We start from the raw sequence: 19,076 nt of genomic DNA on the forward strand, positions 1-19,076 counted from the left end.
ATTGTTTTTTCTACTGCAGATATACAGAACTTCAAACTGCAGAGAAAAGTAATTTGCAACATCAGTTGAAATAGGGATATTGCATTTGGTTAATGTAAGGTGATTGCAGAGGTTACTGCCTTTGATGCAATAGTTTATGAAACAACTGCTGGTTTTATCTGAGTATATCATAAAGCACCCGTACATTTGAAAAATTATATTTAATTTATAGTTTTAGTTTTCATGTGTTTCTAATAGGTTATTGGATGAAAACACTTTGAACACAAATAGCTAAGGCTGCAAAAGTTATCATTGAAAGAACTCGAGTTATGTTTTGCTTTCTTTTTCACACTTCAAACACCACAAGTCTAAAACATTATTTGAATAGGGAATTTTGCATGCAGAACTAAAAACTTTACTGCCTTCTATATCGTTGAATAGACTAATAATACTGACACATGCTGTTTCAATGGAAGGAATCATTCAAGTATGGAGAAATTCCAGCTGCAGAAGCTCACTGCAACTTTAAACCATCCTCTACAGCAGATAAATACCTAAGGCACATTCACAACTATGCATAAATTGGTTTCACTAGGAATGCCTGATAACAATGTAACTAATTCACTGAAATGGAGCTTATAGCTATAAGTGAAAAATGTCTCCAAACTATTGAAGTCAGGTATATATATATTGACATAGACCCCATACTGCATTAATGTTCTTACTTTGCTTACCCATAGAATAATTTTTCTTTTTTCCTCCTTTTTTTTGAAATACCACTTAAAATGTAAAACAATTAAGAATAAAAGTAGAAAAAACATTTTCAGCCAAATTTTGGATCAGGGTCCATTTAATCTTCAGGATGCCAGAGCCAATAAAGAGTACAGGTTGCAAGTAGCAGTTGCCATTCCCTTTTAACAATTGTGACAAAATCATTGTCCACTAAAGCTGCACAGTTTCATACATGAAATCCTACTACAGAAAGAAAAGGTGATGAAGAACGCTAAATTACTTTACACGGTGTAAAAAACCCCAAATCCCAAGAGAAAAATAAGGTCCATGCAACTGCACACTCAAGACCATGCTGACCTGCATTCTTACATATGTCCTTATCTAGGTATATTAACCCAGTACTTCACATCTACAATACATAGAGGACATAGTCAAATACTACATACATGAATTTTATCTTTCTGTTACACTATCCAGCCACCTATTTCAATGCAAACAAAGTATTTTTCCTACCACCATCCTTATTTAGGAATGGTGCCCAAAAATCAGGAGGCAGACTTAGCTGCATGTCACTAGGAAGTCCTCCCTGGGCGGCCGGTGGGTCCCTGCTCCCCGCGGGCTCCATGGGCTGAGGGCACAGCCGGCCGCGCCGCGGCCTTCACCGCGGGCTGGGGGGGAACCTCTGCTCCGGCGCCTGGAGCCCCTCCGGCCCTGCCTGCACCCACCGGGTGTCTGCGGGGCTGCTGCTCGCACACCTGCTCACTCCTCTCTGGCTGCAGTTGCTGTTGTGTACCGTTTCTTTCCCCTCCTTAAATACTTTGTCCCTCTGCTGCTACCACCGTCGCTGATGGGCTCGGCCTTGCCCAGCGGCGGGTCCATCCTGGAGCCGGCTGGCGTTGGCTCCATCAGGCATGGGGGGAGCTTCTGGCAGCTCCTCACAGCAGCCACCCCTGTAGCCCCCCGCTACCAAAACATTGCCACACAAACCCAATATGCCTGGTATAAAAGACAGTTGATTTACCACATACACTGGTTTTGAAGTCATGTAATTCCAATTTAATATTTCTTTTTTTCTTCTTTACACTCAGTTCTTCATCTGTCTATACTGGGTTTGAGAGAATTTTGGGCTGTGCAGTATGAAGTAAACGTTCTCACCATTAGTGCTAAGTCAGGTGCTAGCAAATTCTTCGGTTTGGCACACTGTACACAACAAATAGTTTTTTTCTCATTGTATTCTAAGGTCATACTTGTTCTGCTCTATGCTCTAGGTCATTCTAGCATTACTGTTTGCCCAGATTCTTATTAAGGATGTGTGTCTTGGACTACTTTTTTCCTAGGTAGATTGGTATTTCCAAGATGAATCTTTTGTCACACCTTTTCATCCATGCGCTTCTACTCTTTGAGTTTCATGCACTTCTTTCCTCTTGATGTGACTGTATTCCTGATTTATCCATAGTATTAGCTTGAATGTCTCTGTTAAAAAAAGCTTAAATAAGGCTTAGATGAGACTAAGACAGCTATAGATGCTTATGATTTCTTTCCCCCCCCACCCCGTATGTTAGTTTTCTATCTGTTTTGATTAGAAACAAACAACAAAATCTTGCCTAATAAAATCCTTGGGAGATGGAAAATATTGCAAGAATTTGGGAAAAAGATAAATAATGTCATACATCTGCAAAACATTCTGGAACCTGAGAGGTGGCATATTCAAGACGGCAGTGCACCCCTGCTGTGTTCATACAGGGAGTCAGTGTGACATATGGCTGGTTATGAATCCTGCTGTATATGAATGCTACATGTCCTGGCCTTGTCAAGGTGTTACATTTTTCCAGTGTTAATGTGTTGAGTTGGCTTACGTTAGGGCTGCATAAAGAAAAAAAGGATTCAGCAATAGTTTCAAACCAAGAGTCTTGTAAACAAACACTGTGAAGAAATAAATGACAGGCAGATTTCAGCCTGCAGGCTCAAATAACAACTGTTTTAACAGTTGGGAGTTGGAAAGAACTGAGTAATTTTTAGAGACAGAGCCATTTTTAACTGCTTAAAAGGCATCAACCATATAAAAGAGCTATGAATATTTTAAAAACGACTTTATTTCTTCAGAAATGGTAATTCTTGATCAAAAGAAGTTGCTACAGATCAAGCATTATTTGGTGGAGTGAGAAATCCAGAGAGAGAAGCCTGCAGGAAGAATTGGCAGGGAACTAGGTAGACTCTCCTAGAATGGAAGATGGAGAGACAACTGGTAAGAAAGAGGTCTGTGTTTTATTGTTTCAAAACATAACTTCTTGCAATTTTTTTAGTTAACAGTGCTCTATGATTAAGAGAATATTTGATAACTACTTGCCAGTTTAATTGCCCCAGAAGAAAGAGAACTAGACTTGTTGAGGTAAACCATATTTGCTTCACTATAGACTGCATCTGGGGTCCAATTATGAAAGCAGGAAAAAGAAATCACCTTGATGGACATAAGCTGTTTGAGCTCACAGTCCTGAACAACTGGACTTTGAAAAATCAACCATCCTGAGAGAAGATTTCTAATACTTTAACAGACATAACCTTATGTTAGATATGTGAAGTCTTTTCAGTGACCTCAAGATTCTTTTCTTCTCCTTGTTCTGAACAGCCTGGTATTAATTTACAGGAAGGCTCTCAGAAGTCTTAAAAGGTATTAAAAGCTTTTTTAATCTTAAATATGATTTAGTGATAATAAAGGAGAAGATTTATCACAGGAAAATGACTTATCATCAATCTGTATTTGCAGAAGATACCATTTATATTCTGTTTTGGATGCAGAATTCAGATGTACTTTTCACAGGAGATCACCTATCTTCCTCAATGGAATTAATGAGAATTTATCAACATAGCTTAAAACAAAAAAATTATGACATTTTGCACAGCTCACTACTGAGGATAGTCTTCAGTCTCCTGCTGACTTTGTTAACTGCAAGGAAACTATTGAGAAAAATCACTATATGATTACAAAAACACAGGACTGGAAGAGTTTCAAAACCAATTCTTTACTACCTCTCTCCTTATCCTGATGCAGGATCTACTCTGCTGGAATTCATCTAGGAAAGATTAAACAAAATGACTCTCAATTTTAAAGACAATCTGCTACAGTTCTTCACTTATTTTACCATGACAGTGATTCCAATAGATTGCCAAAAAATAGAAGATGGAATTTAACAGGAACAAATACAGCATGTTACATTTTATACAGCTAATCTATGATCTAGAATAGGTCAATAACAGGATGGATCAAGAATCCAACACAGGATGAAGAATGACTGGCTAGGTAGCAGTACATTGGGGATTACATTAGATTAAAAAATGATACATCAAGAATGTCATTCTATTTCAGATAAAGGCAAGTGCCAACACAGCATATAAGGCATATAGGAGGTAATCCTTTCACTACTCAGGATTGTAAGGCCACAGCTGCCACACTTCAAAACCTAGGTTCGTACTTCGGAAAGAGGTGAATCACATGGACAAAGTCTAGAGGAGAACTGTGAGTGGTCACAAACCTAGAAGGAATTTATGAAAAAGGTGGGAAAACTAGTCTGTAGTTTACCTTAGCAAAGCAGATACTTCAAAATATGCAAAATCTTCCGCAAAGAGAATGCTTTTAGTGCTCAAGGGGGATAGAAGAGGTACTAGTAACTTACTGCAAAGGAGATTTACATTAGGTATTAAAACTACAAGAACACTGAAACAGACCATCCATACAACCATCAACAGAGGGTATTCTTAAAAGAAAGTAATAGAAACTTCTATAAGGAATATCCAGATGGTATTAGTAATAATGCCTTGGAGAACAAGATAGTTCAGATAATCTATCAAAATTTCATCCAGCTCTGAGATTTTTATTAACATGTCTTTATTCTTCAAATGTAAGCAGTTTCTCAGTTTACCATAAAGGGTATTCACTTTATGAACCACTCTTCTTTTAAAGAAGGTTTGGGAAGCTTCAGAATGTTGATATGTTTCAATTCCATTTGAATTTTGCAATATATCACTTTTAAAAAGTATCATATTTAGAACATTTCCTTCTTATTTGCTACCTCTGTTGATCTCACTAAGTTAACCTAAAAAAGGTTTTTCTGCTGGACGCAGCTGAGGTAACTGATCAGCCGGAGTCCTGTTTACTTTAGTAAGGGTAAATTTGGGTGTCTGATCAGCATGATGTTTTCTTTGCTCAGAACATTGCTTAGCTAACACAGTGGTTGACAATATTCATAGTTAGCAATTTAAAAGCCAGTAATGCATTTGTCTTTTTTTTTTTTTTTTGCTTTTGTTGACATATGTATGTGAATTATTGCATTAATTAATCCTTGTACAATAAGAGATCTGCTGTTCACACATGTGCAGGGTGACATCTGGTTTTAAGATAAAACTTTCAATAGCAGACTGGGAAGAAGAAACAAATCTTCAAGAAACTCATGGGGCACGGGATAAAAAAAGAAAGCACCAATTAATTTAGGCTTTCTTTAGTTGTCTTAATCTCACCCTGAACTTCTTTGGTCAACTGAGAGGGGGCAGGGGAGGGTATAGCCATTTATAAATTTTTGTTAAGTTATCTGTCAAGACTAGAAAGATTATTTCATTAAAATGCAATTTGAGGTTCACAAAATTTTCTAGGCTATAAATTTTTAACTCCCCTAATCTTTCCTCTGGGCCATTCTCAGAGTCCTCAGAATATGCCAAGATTTTTTATGGTTAGGGCCTAAGCCACTTGAAATGATTCATAAAAGAACACAGTCTAATAGGGCAAGTTACCTAAATAATTCAATACTGCCATACCCTTTGACAGGTACACAAGAAACTGAAAATTCCTTTTGATTTCATTTCATATTTGCTTTAGGCTAGAGACCATTTCTTTTCTGAAGCAGGGAAATCCTTTGCATTATTCTGCTTCACATCTGGTGCCACAAAGCACTCTATACACAGTGCCTGACACGTTCCATTTGAGCAAGAGGGGCTTCTGTAGGGGACAGGCAGGCTAAGTTCCAAATGCAGTCCTACAGGCATCCTAAATAAATGGAAAAATAAGCTAGGGGAATTATACAGAAATTCTGAGCACCTTCTGGGTGCTTTGCCAGATTTAGCTGACTTTACCAGATTAAACCTATTTTGTACCCTGAGCTCTGGAATACTGACCAACCATGTTCTGCTGGCCTGGTTTTCTTCCTGCAACGTCCTTAGATGGGCTTTGGCAAATTAGAAAGGCTGCACAGAGAGTGAATCAATTTGCACACAATATCTGCAGCATAAATTTGTCGTCTCAGCAGCGCTGTTTTTTTTTTTGACGTAAATCATGAAACATAAGCAAAGGAAGAGCTGGAGAAGAAAAAGCCCATGGTAAAGTACTGTGGCTAGAGCCAGACCTCGGGGGTCTGGATGGAGACTAACCAAACTGCCCTCAGGAGCAGCATAGACATTAGCCCATGAGGCTGTGAACTAGCCATCTCATAAACAGTGCTAGCTTAGGGATCTCAGCAGTTTGGTCACCTCTATCACTAACTATCAATTTTTTGTATCTTCTCATAGCCTAATTTACATATAACTTCTACTGTCATGTTCCTGCTTGATCTGTTTGACCCCACTACTACATTACCATGGCTAGACAACAGCTGGCAACCTTTTTCAAACTGTTGTATGTATAATATCATCTTATGGGAGTCCTCATCACAACATTTTCATGCTATTGCTCTTTAACTGGGCCTGCAATTATACAGTTTAATTAAATTTTGTTTAACATGCATCTGCGATGTTTCTTATTCTTTATTTGCAAAGTGATTCCCCCCTCCACTATAAAATAGTGGCAATCTCCACCAGCATATATTGCGGTTGGATGAGAAGATCGTTGTAGGTCCCTTCCAACTGAACTAAACTATTCTACTCCATTCTATTTCATATTATTCATATGCACACACTATATCCATTCTTCTTTTATCATATCAAATACATACCTTTTGATCAGTCTTATATTTCTCCATTCTGGCTGTGCTGCTGATGCAATATGTTGAAGTATCCAGGACAGCAAATTTCTGGGATAGCTGTCAAGTATCTGAGTTCTGGAAGGCGTTTTCCTGAAGCCACTTAATGAAAAGAGGGGTGGTGGGGGTAAGACTTACAGGTAAAGCTCACTAAACCTTGTCTGAGGCCATAAGAAAATATAAAAGCACCCCATGTTTTTTGGAGGGAAGTCTATGTTTAAACAATCTTAATTACTCAAGTTGTGATTGAACTCTGGGCAGTGTACTTAAAGACATTGGTTATTTTACCTTTTCCTAAGGACAAACATTGAAAAGACAGGCCTAATGTCATTAACCCTGTCTAAACTTTCTGCTTATTGGAGCCTGTTTTATTGAATGTAGGTGAAATTGCCCTTAAAGCGGTATAAGGAGAGCAGAAGTATATGAACAATTATTTTTTTTTTGTTCTTATCACAAGTTTAATTATACCTGATACAATTAATTTTTAACCTTGAGAAATATTTTTATTTTCATCTGTTGAACATTAATCTGTCACTTCACAGGGATTAAATATGCTTTCATTAAGTAACAAAGCATCCAGAATCTGCAGAATCTAATCTAAAGGCAGCTAGTAAAACTTCAGCTATTTTGCCTTTGAGCATTTAGAAGAATGTGATAATACAGGAGCAATTTTGGTATCTCCACTGACAAATATCATGCTAGTGCATCACCAGGATGAGTAATGAAGTGCCTATTTCATCTCTCACAGGGCATAACTCACTGATTCCTGTATCTTCTCGTTCAGGTAGTGTCTGGTCCTATCCAATTTCTACTTCTAAAGAAAAGATCACATTCAAGATTCAAAGTCCTACTCCAGCTTTAAAGAGAGCTGCTTTCTAGTGAGAGACTGCAGACCTTGCAGATCTCCTATGTTCAATTACACTCTAGTTTCCAAAGATGCATAACTACTTGGATCTTCTTCTCTTTTAACAGGGAAAAGGGAATGAATTTATCAGGCTATCTGATAATTTCCCTATCACCCTTTCTTTCTTCACAAAGATTAACTTTATGACAGCAACCTGTTTTTCATTCTGTAAGGAAGATACATCCAGGGGAATCCCTCAGTATTTCCCAAAACAAAGACCTTGAAGTTATCTGCACAACAGCAGTAAAATATTTCTTAATTTTGTATACTGCTTGAAGACTTACATCAGTGTGTATAACACAAGCTGTGACATTTCTTAATGAGCATTTCCAACTAGCTGCTGTCCTTTGAAATGACACAACCTTGTATTATGTCCTGAGCCTGCAGTTATGAATACATACATAAAAGTACATCTACTTTCTAAACACATAAACTTCCGTAGAAGTACTAAAATCTTCAATATTATTAGATTCTTATAATAATTGGATTATTAATAAAAGTATATATTCTTTTCCTTTTTCCTTTGTACTTGAAGTTTCTATTACAGGAATACTACAATTAAGAGTTGCTACGCATATACAGTATCATCAATATACACATTATACAATATTATAAGGTCTTCGGTTTAGAAAGCTGAGGTAGCCGTTAAACAACTCATCCTTAAAAGAAAGAATAAGAATTGTGAAGAGGGAAAAGTCCACCAAAATGTCATGTTTTTAACAGCCTTTTTCCAACAAAGCTCTGAATAACTCAGTGTATTATGTACTGAAGCAGGTGTGAGTGAACCACAGGCACAGATCCTCAGAGAATTCCTTCTAAGAAGTATAATGACTGTTATTTTTACCCTTTTAATCCCTAGTCTCTCCTTATTACAGCTAATCATCTCAACATGTGCATTAGAGAGCTATGCAAGTAGCTCCAGAAATCAATTGATATCTAAAGCCCTAGTGCTTACTTCTGTAGCAGCATCTTGGAACAAACATGGGTTAATATATTGTAAATCTTCAGTTTTCCCTTGTTTTAACAAATGCTTTATCTCCATATTCCACAGCACAGTTATTAACTTCATCTGTTTCTATTGCCATTTTTAATTTGTTATGTGACTGCACAGCAAGGCAGCTTTTAACCAAGTCAGCTGTACATAAAGCCTATAATAAATCCTAATTTCAGGGTGTATATTCCCAGAAGACTCTTGCCCCTCTGTTAAGGACAAAAGTGACTTCTCAAAAAGAGATGCAAGAAAATACCAACAGTGCATACATATCAGCTCAGACCCACTCACACACAAAGGAATGCCATACAATCTACTCAGTGCAATAGAGAAACGTAACAGATTGTTCAAAATACCTATTTCAACTCTTAATTGCAAGCTGATTCCCTTGGCTGCTATTGATATCCATCCATGGTGAGTATTCCCTATTAGAAGCACATATTTGTAACACGCTGTTTCTGGATGTTCTACTGACACCCGCCTGTGGCAGAACCCGTCAATAGGGTGAGAGAGGGGGAACACCTCCAAGAAGATAGACCGCAACTTGTCATATCAGCGTTTCTCCCATTTGTAAAAGAAGACTTGATTCTGACAAAATATGTGTTATAGAAAGAATTTGTTTGGTGCACGCGAAGCTGTAGGCAGGCATGGGCAGTTTTTGCCCTTGGCCAAACCGAACAGCATCCCCCACCAGTTACAGCACCACGTTACCAGCTGCCCGATGTCAGCACCGGTTTCCCTTTTGGTTCAGCAGATACAAATTCTGTGTTTTGAAATTCAGCAGCATGGTAGGTGATTTTTTGGTGCGTGTTAATGCCACCATCAATTTTATATATGACTGCACAGCAAGACAGATTCTCTAGGGGTATGCCTGCTCCGGGGCCAGGGTAGCCTTGACAGAGATTCACCCATGATGTGGAGAGGGAGCCCAAGCATCCCACATGCAGGCATTTAGCAGGCCAGCTCTCTGAGCAAAATACATCTCAACTACTACAGAAAATCAGGTCGGCTCTTCCCAGCAATCTTGAATCTGAAAATATAGTATTTTAAAAATATTTTAAATTAATATGAAAACATTACTGTTTTAAATGAAAATCCACTGCAAGTCTCACAATGCTGCAATAACTTAGAAGAATAAACTTCATTCCATTTCAATGACTCTGAATCTCCCAGGCTTTCTGAAATGGATGTCTTGAATCCAAATTTTCCAGAAAAATCATTCCCATAAAAGATCACACCCAAATCCTTTAAAGTGGATAATCACAGTCAGTCTACTTAAAGTTCTCCCTAAGAGTAGCTCATTTTGCCTTTCCTGTCCTGAGCAGTATTAACATTAATAATAATCAGTGCTGAGTAGTGAGAAGTTTTAAATATAGCCATATATTATACATAACTGCTGCAGTGTTGCTACACACTATTATATAGCTGCCTGCAGATGGCTGCATTTCAATGGGAAAAAACAAACATATCATGTAAAAAATAATAAAATATGTCCTTAGGTGTGTATTTCTGATTTCTAAATAATATTAATATTAGCAATATTAACAAGAATAACCACAACAACAATAATAAAAAATAATCAGTGCAATCCTTTTACTTCTAAAGCAGGAGATAATCGGTTCTGCTGTGTGTAAATCAGTTTCAAAAGTGCACTAGGATATTTTTTCATAAAAGAACATAGGAGCCTAAAGCATTATAATTATTCAGAGCTGAAGTTTTAAAAACTTCTCACACTTTGAGTTTTAACTGAGCAGGACCACCACTGTTTACAAGGGACTTTTATTACGATTACAAAATCAGGGCAAAAATAGAGCAAGCATTCTGATATCCTTCTGCTAGTCTGCAGGCTTAAAGCTCTTTACAATGAGTATAGCAATATTAAAAATGGATTAACTTTTCAATTATGGCCTGTCCTTGGAATTTTATTTTGCTTTCCACTTAATATAGTTACTTCAGCATGAGTACGATAAAGTGCCCCTAATTCTAACTGCATAGCCATAATGTTACCAAAAGGTTTTAAATGTGTTTTTAAAGTGTTACTTCTAAGTCTCAGTTCTGTTTCTCCTCAATTAAATGAAGAATTTGCATTGATTTGGAGGGATGCAGAACAGAGCTGAATATTTCTTGCTGATATCTCGCACAGCACTTTTCAGATTCAATATCTCAAACTGCTTTACTATCACTAAAAGCAGGGTTAGAAAGTTGGTAATGCAACAGCCGAACAGTAATAATACGTCAGCCACTGAATGGGCAAAGTATTTCTTTCCCTTTGCATATGTCTTCTGCCTTTCGCAACTGCACATGCCTTGTGTGTTTTCCAGAAGCCGCCAGGGATCCCACAGTTACCAGGATGTATCAGGATTAATTTTGGGCTGACTCACAGAATTCCTGTGTGAACTTGGGCAAGTCTTGCAGGACCCAGTTTTCTTCCAGCAAGATACAACACTGTTGTAAACAAACAAACAAACAAACATACAGGTCAGATTTTAAGTCTTTACTTTCACTTACTATTCCAGCCTCTTGGATATTCCATGTCCACTAATAGCATTAGTTCTTTGGGGATGGGAGTATCTTTACTGTCTGTGGTGCAGACAGCGCAATGCATCCCTCAGCTTCTAGATATTAGTGGTTATCAAACGACAGGCATTCAAAAGGATACTTTAGGGCAGGGGTCCTCAAACTACAGCCCGCAGGCCGGATACGGCCCCCCAGGGTCCTCAATCCGGCCCCCGGTATTTACAGACATCCCCGCGCCCCCCCCACCCCCCCCCACCCTCCGGGGGTTGGGGGGGAAACCAAGCAGCTGCAGATGACTGCCTGCCACTGCATCCGCGTGCCGGCCCCCTAGTTAAAAAGTTTGAGGACCCCTGGTCTAGGGTCCATGAAGTGACGCTTGCTCTCCAGCTGAAGGAAACAGCAGGTTATAAAGCCATGTCTGACAGGAAGGTAATCTTTTTGACCTTGTGCAGACAAGGAGATGATCACCTAACTTTAACTTTAAACAAAGCCAAATTTATGTAAATTAAAAAAGCTCAGATGCTTTTATTAATGAAAAAATATGGAGAAACAAAGTGCTAGCTAAGTTATAAATTTCACGTCCTTATTTATTTTTAAGTACTTAGAAGCAAAAATTACTTAATAAGGTAGAAAAATAATTTGTGTGTAACAACCCTATGTACCAGCCTGTCATAAGTAAATCCTATACAGAACATGCCGCCTTTCTTCAGAGCACAAGACTGCATCCTTGACAAGACACAACACTGATATAAGTCCATGCATATATTATTTAAGAGCTCAAATTTCCTCTCACCCTGACCAGGGCCAGAACTAAGGCCCAAAATTCTTTTTCCTATAAAGAACAGTTGAAAAGCAGCTAAAGCATAACAAGCTTATTACAGTTTCATTAATCCAAACTTGGAACATAGCCACTAATAAATGTGTTGACATTTTTAAAGTGCATATATATCAAACATTTATACCTGAAATTGTCTTGGAAAATGGAACAAATTAACTATATGAAGTAATTAATGCCAGCTGGGGCATTCAATTCTTAGTGATTTCAAAATCAAAAGCAGCATTTTCTCGATAGAGGAGGAACTTTCAGGGTTATTCTGGCAGCAAGAATTCCTTTAGCTCCTGTCTGAAATGCCTCCCTTTGGAAAGAGATTTGTTTAAAAGTTGCTTTGCAGTGCCCAGCAATGCTTATTCCCTTTTGGTCTCAAATGGCAATTCTGACCCTTTAATTGCCTTTACTGTTAAAACTGTGTGTTCCACTTCAAATTTGGATTTGAAGCATTCAGTTTGGCCATTGATAGTGTCATGGTTTTATCTGCTAGAATGAAGTGGCCCCTTCTCAGATCGCTGTCTCTGCACTGCATCCCAGAGCTGTCTTTCTGACAAACCCCATCGACCTACTTCTTTGAGCCTGTTTCAAGGCTGATTTATGTTTCTTGCATTTGCAGTTCTTCTTTTGAGTCTGTCTAGCTGTTTTCCTATATCCATCCTGTCTCACCAAACTAAATATAGGCCTCACACCCCAGCAGCAACAACACAAAACCCCAAACAGAGTGGTAAACGGGCTTGTTTACCATTGACACTGGGCCTATTTACACAAACTTGCCATTAGCCATCAGCATAATATTAAGCTAATTATTCTGACTCTCCCCACTCCCCGAGGTCTTGGTGTTTAGCTAACGGAGATACATTCCTGCTGCATTCACTGGGTCAGTCGCTGAGTCTGGATCAGCAGAATCACACTCGTGAAGAGCATCTTCGTAAAGGCGCGTGCAAAGCCAGCGCGGGGCAGCGCCGAGGAGGCAGGCTGGTTTGAAATCCACGAGCAAAGCCTGGGCCCGGGAGCCTCAAGCAGCTTTTCTGCTCCATTCTAACAAAATAATGAGGGTTTGGTTGGCATTAGTGTTCACAGCCGTCTAGCGTGGCTAGCGAGTGCTGGCAGTGCCGTTAATCTGCGTCCGGCTCTGGCATGCGGCCGTAGGGTGTAACATAAAAAATGAAACCGACAAATCCCGCTCGGCACTTGCTCCGGATGCCCTACCGAGGCGGCGGGGCCGCGCTCGGCGGTGTTACACCCCCCACCCGGGCCGGAGCCCCTTGTGCCACCTCGCCCCCTGCGCGGGGGTCCAGCCCGCCGAGGCTGGGAGCGCGGCCCCCGCTGGCCCCGCCGCGGTCCCCGCCTGGCCGCCCCTCGCCGCCGTGGCGGCAGCGGGGCTCCCCGCCCGCTCGGGGCGGGGCTGCGGGAGCGGCTGGGGCCGCCGCCTCCCGAGGGCGGGCCGCCGGTGACAGCTGGGAGGGAGCCGGCGCTGGCAGCGAGGTGCGGCCGCCGGACGGTGCGTCGCCGCCTGCTTGCCGCTCCGTCCGCATCGCGCCAGCGGGTCCCTCGGGGGGAAGCGGGGCAAGGGCTTGGCGGGGCCCTGCCGCCGTTGCTGGCCGCGGCGTGGGTGAGTAGCGGCGGCGGGAGGCAGGGGTGGGTGATGCGGGGGCGGCGCGGAGCACGGGGTGGGGGATGGATGGGTGGGGGGATGGATGGATGGATGGGTGGATGGATGGATGGATGGATGGATGGATGGAGGATGCCGCCGCACTCAGAGACTTTGATGGTGCGAGGTGCCCGAGGGAGAAAAGTGCAGCCCGGGGTGGGCCGGGGCCGTGCGCGTCTCCGCTCGCCCCTCCGCGCCGGTGACCCGACGGGCGAGGAAGCCCCGAGAAGGGCGGCCGGTCCTTGGCGGGGCCGGGCGCTGCCGGTGCCCAGGCGGGAGAGGCGGCTGCTGCCCGCCGAGGGGGCCAGCCCGGCCGGGCCCTCCACCTGCCCCGGCGCTCCCGCAACTCCCCCGCAGCCAGCAGCGAGCCGGGGCGCGGCCGCGGCAGGGAAGGGAGGGCCCGGGACCCCGCGGCTGCGGGGGGTACGACCCCTCCGAGCCCCGGGGGGCTGCCCGTGCGCGCCCATCGCTGCCGGCCTCCCCGCGGCCGGTGCCCGCCGCCGGTCCCCGCGGGAGGGGACAGGGATAACGGCGCTCCGCGCCCTGCCCTGCCCTACCGCCGGGCCGTACCTGCGGCTCCGGGGGGCGTCGGCGGGGCAGGCTGAGGGGGGCTTGGACCTGCTTGGCAAGCCCAGCCCTGCTGCTTGGGTTCTCTAAGAGCAAATCTGAGGCCTGCCCTTGGAGGGCTTGCGGGATGAGGCCTTTTTTTTTTTTTTTTTCCAGGGTGCAGGCTGGCAGATATTTACATAATATCTCTGCTTAAGAGTGACCTCTTCCCTAATTGGAGGCTTCCTTTCCATTTTCTATGGCAACACTACAGAGCACATCACTCCAGGGGGTTGGATGAGAGGAGTATCTGCAGGCAGTGTCATTTTTCTGTGTTGGTTGCCCCTTAAGACAGGTTTGTGCTAGTGAATGGGCGAGATTATGAGGAAAGTTCTCGCCCTCGGCTCTTGAGGCAGCCGCTGGGTCAGCGAGTGGCTGCGGGATCTCTACATAGAGAGAAGGTGGAGTGGACACAGGTGTAACAAACGAGCAAGAATTATTTTTGTTAGGTATTTGCAAATTCTCAGTCGTATATTAGTGGCCTGACTGATGACTTCCCTGTGCCACACTGTCTAGTCAAACAGTCCTAAGATATGATGCTAATTCAAACAGATGGTATTTATTTTTATTATTTATTGATTTTAAAAATTCATAGGATTTTTAGAAGGAAATCCTAGCAGATTTTGTTAGGGGGAAGAAAATGAGTCCCGCTTCATTTCAAGAATCCTTTTGCTCCCCGAGATCCCTGCCCTGTGCTTAGAACCCATCATGTATACACGGTAATGGCTTTTCTTACATGATCGGTCTCACTGACAGTAAGCATGATGTGCATATGTATTTATGCAGGAATGGGATTCTGTAATGCTCATTAGGGTCTGCTGTGTTTCATCTCCATGAGGTGCCAGTTTCTGTTTCAGGTTTTATATGGCTAGAGGTGCATACACGTTGTGTTGGTTTTCCAAAGTCTGCTGAAAAGAAATGTTTTCTGATTGTAAAACGCACTAATTCATGGTACGGTTAGGCAGGAGGGTTTTTATGAAGACTTTTGCATTCTACCTAATTATCTTTTGAGATGCTGTTTCTGTTTTGTATTGAAAATACGCATGCCTTACTATTTATAGTGCTAAAATTAGTTATTGTAATAGAGGAGCTGTGATATTCTGTAGGGCTTAGAACATTTTCTTTCAGTCCCTGCTCTCTCTATTTCTTGGTCTGTTGGGATGACTGTTTCTTGCACCTGAGGTAGTGTGGGGTCTTTCTGGGTTTGGATTTTTTGTATTTGAATGGGTGCAGGTAGTGAGTGTTTTAATATGAAGTGAATAGATATGTTGGTGTTTCAAACAGAGGGGCCGACAATCTTGTATCTTCTAGAGGTGATGATTCTCCTTATGGGGTGGAGAGACCACTGATGAGAGAGGTGCTCCAAAAATTTAAGGTGGGCACCCCCTAGGACTCCTTCACTGAGGCATTGGGCCTTAAGTCTGCTACTGGCTGAGATACTAGTACTGTAAGAAGCCATTGGTATAGAAATTTGCCCAACATATTTAAGTTCTGCTGCATGCAGATAAAGTCTTTTCTTTCCTTTTTCTTTTTGGAAATGCTTAGCAATTCTCACTCTCCACTTAAATGTATGTTCCTTTAGTGTCTTTGATTGTTGTTATGGAAACGCAAGAGTTGGAAATATCCTCAAAAGAGGCCATGGGTTGAACCTGAGGTAAAAATGAGGCTTGAATTGGAGGAGATGTGCAGTGTTAAAATGTTACTCTTAGTATGCAGTGAGAGAATAGAGGTTCCTCATTGTGATTTTTCTGTTAGAGGTCAATCTCGTTCAAGCCTCCTTACTGTTTTCCATAGTTAGTATATTTGTGTCCCCAGCACCATCATTGTTACAGTTTATCCCAGCTCTGCTGTCAGTTTCTGCTTTTAAATATTATTTGTCAACATTTAAATGTTTACAGCTATTTTCATGTATAAATTTTTTTTTTTAACATTTTGATTAGATTATGATAGACAATAAGAGTTGTAGGAGTAGTAAATATATTGAGGAAAGAAATGGGCCTGGGCCACATTTCTGGACAGCATAAGGACAACTTGAGCCGGCAGAAAATAATGAAGAATGTGAGACTGAATGGCCTCTTTGTATAGAAGCAAGGTTGGTTGCATGCTGCCTCCTGCCTAAGAGGATATATGGACATGTACCACTGAGTACCGTGTTTCAATTTATTTATTAATTTATTAATTTTGAGCTAAGGTTGCTCTGCCATCAAGGAAACAAACCATTAAATCCTTCCTCATGTTCTTCTATGTAATCCTGATTATTTTTTCCTCTCAATTTTCATGAACTCTATTCTGCTTCATTTTGGAGGGGCAATATGCAGCCTTAATTGCAGCTTTGTGTACTGATATGCATAAACATGTTCCATCTCTTTTGTTTTTCATTAAAAGAAGGTTCCATATTTAGAACAGTTTCTGATTTATGGTACTTATTCCAATGTTACTCTGCATTAGTTAGGAAAATCAGTTTCATAGTCGTTGTTTCATAGTTTATTCACATGTTAGAATAAAACATCATGAGTTCATGATCTAAAAAAGTCCTTTTTTCAATCTTGGGAAGGGTTCCTTCACCCTGTATGCAAATTCTGTAATTTTCTGTTTAACTTTTGCTGAGATTTTTTAAAATCTAAAACTTTTTCAGCCCTAACTTCAGTAACAGGGAATGTATCTATAGTAGTTCAATAAAAATGGTAGAGATTAATTCTTAATGGGAAAAATGGAGCTGTAGTAGTAGTTTAAACTAATTTTAACTCATTCTATTTCAGTAATAGTTCCATCCTTTGCACATTATTTTAGAGGTGTGCCTGATACATATGATATAAAAACATAAGCATACACATACATGTAGTCGTTTTTGTGCCATCCTCTAAATGTGGTGAATAACCTGATTGACTGAAACCAATTTCTAGGGGTGAAAGTCTGAAAGTTAAACAAAAATCACTTAAATGGTGAAAAGTTTAGAAATAGTGAATTGACTTTTATATTGATTATCCCCTCCTCAAACAGCACAGCCCACATTGGTTTGCTTTGCTTTGGGTTTGCTTTGCTTTTAGTGGAAGACAGTTGAACAGCATCTTTGTTTTGTTTTGATGATGATGGGAGAACTCTGATGTAAATATTACTTGTTCTGTTCCTTGCAGATGTTTTTAAAAAACCTATATCTTTAGTCTATGAGCTGGCATTCTGTAATCAGTGTAAAATTAAGAGGGGAGCTATTTATATTATCAGCTCAATGTGTATTTTTTCATGTGTCGCTTGCTTGTTCCTACTAAATGCTGGACACAGCCACAACTGCAGGAGAATCAAGATGTCTCTCATAACTCTTTGAAGTTTTCTGCAGTGTTTTCTTCTGATCTTTAATTCACCTTAACAACATTTTGCCTGTTCTCTAGCACCCTACCTTGAAGGTAAGGAAAAAGGCAGCTGTTTCAGAACGTATATTTTTCATATACCTCAGTGCCATTTTGACTCAACTTTTGTCCTCATGGATAATGGACAGTTGTCCTCCATATCAGTTGTCTTTGACAAGATATTAGTATTGAACATTTTTAGTTGCTCTTACAGTAGCTGTTACCTTTCCATTCAGCACGGAAGTGTCAATAGTGTCACACGGCTGTAATTTGCAGTTTCACTTTTGATTCAACACTGATGTTAGGCATGTGCTGCAGATGAAATACACGGCTTCCTGGGTGTAACTTCAATAAATGGTGTGCCTTTAGCTAAGGTAAACGTGGTTGTCAGCCTTCATTATGGACACTGGCTGCATATCTGGTTGCTTTGATTTCACTGTGCAGGTGATAAGGTTATTTCCCCCTGCCGTGTGTATAATGCACTCAAGTTTAATACTTACATTGTTTATTCATTTTAAGATGAGGTGAGCCAAGTGGCATGTTGGTGTAATTGAAACTGAAGGATTCTTGTTATTATCTGTATGGTGAGAATAAGAGTGAGCCACTGCAGAGCAGTCTTCCTTGGGTTCTTCCAAAATTACCTTGTTTCTCTTTAATGATCAGAACGAGGAACCTCTTATCTATCTAAAGTAGACCTATTTTAGTAAGACCTTCCAAAATGTCAGTGATTCTGAGGCTGAGATTTCATCATCCTTTTCTGTTTTCTATCTATTGCAGTATCCAGCATCTGCTAACTATTTATTTACTGCACCATAATGCTTCTTGTGCTAAGAAAGTGTCAAATATTTTGTATTTCTTCTCACTAGCTTGCATGTGAACTGCCATCCGAAGGTATAAGCCTTGTTTTCCTGTGAACTACCAGTTTTCTGAGCAAGCTTGCTCTTCATGTTTATAAATACTTGTGGCAATGTGAAGCACTTGCATCCTTCATCTAATCAGGACACGTTTCTGGGCTAGAGGTTTTTACTTTGTAAGACAGTGATTCCTGTTGTTTGAGTCTCTAAGCTGCAATTGCTTGTATGATTTTGAAGTAACTCCTTCACATAGTTCTGCAGTATCTGAATGTAAGTACACCGTGATCCCTATCAGGATGGAGAGAGTGCATGGTGATGTGTTGCTTCTTTAGATTGCTTAGAAATGAGAGACAAAACACCAAGAACACAGCTTTTTCCCTATCCAGATGTAAAGCACCACTTTCACAATGTTTTTACCTTATGTTGATCTACTTTGAGTCACATCTTGGTATTTCCTGTAGAACAGATTGTGCCTTAATCATTCATTGCTAAAGTTACTAGGTATAGACTATGTTATAATTATACTCTCGCGAATTTATTGTAGCAGACCTTTAGTTCTTATAGAAGAATTCAGACATTTTTCTTTTCATATCTGTTCTTGACCTCTCTGTTTCTTAAAGCAAAAAGAATGATCTGCAAGTGCATTTTATCCCAGCTTCATTATCAA

At 40.8% G+C, this 19,076-nt stretch overlaps 1 protein-coding gene across 3 annotated transcripts in view; it reads left to right on the forward strand.

Annotated features, from left to right (window-relative positions):
* The first annotated feature begins 13,384 nt into the window (after positions 1-13,384).
* JAKMIP1 (janus kinase and microtubule interacting protein 1) overlaps positions 13,385-19,076 on the forward strand; it is a 249,917-nt gene continuing 244,225 nt past the window's right edge. For all 3 annotated transcript variants that reach the window (XM_055797329.1, XM_055797330.1, XM_055797328.1), the window contains exon 1: positions 13,385-13,566. The gene's annotated coding sequence lies outside the window, so the exon portion shown is untranslated. The remainder of the gene's footprint in view (positions 13,567-19,076) is intronic.

Source organism: Falco peregrinus, chromosome 2 (assembly GCF_023634155.1).
Source record: "Falco peregrinus isolate bFalPer1 chromosome 2, bFalPer1.pri, whole genome shotgun sequence".
NCBI classification, from domain to species: domain Eukaryota; kingdom Metazoa; phylum Chordata; class Aves; order Falconiformes; family Falconidae; genus Falco; species Falco peregrinus.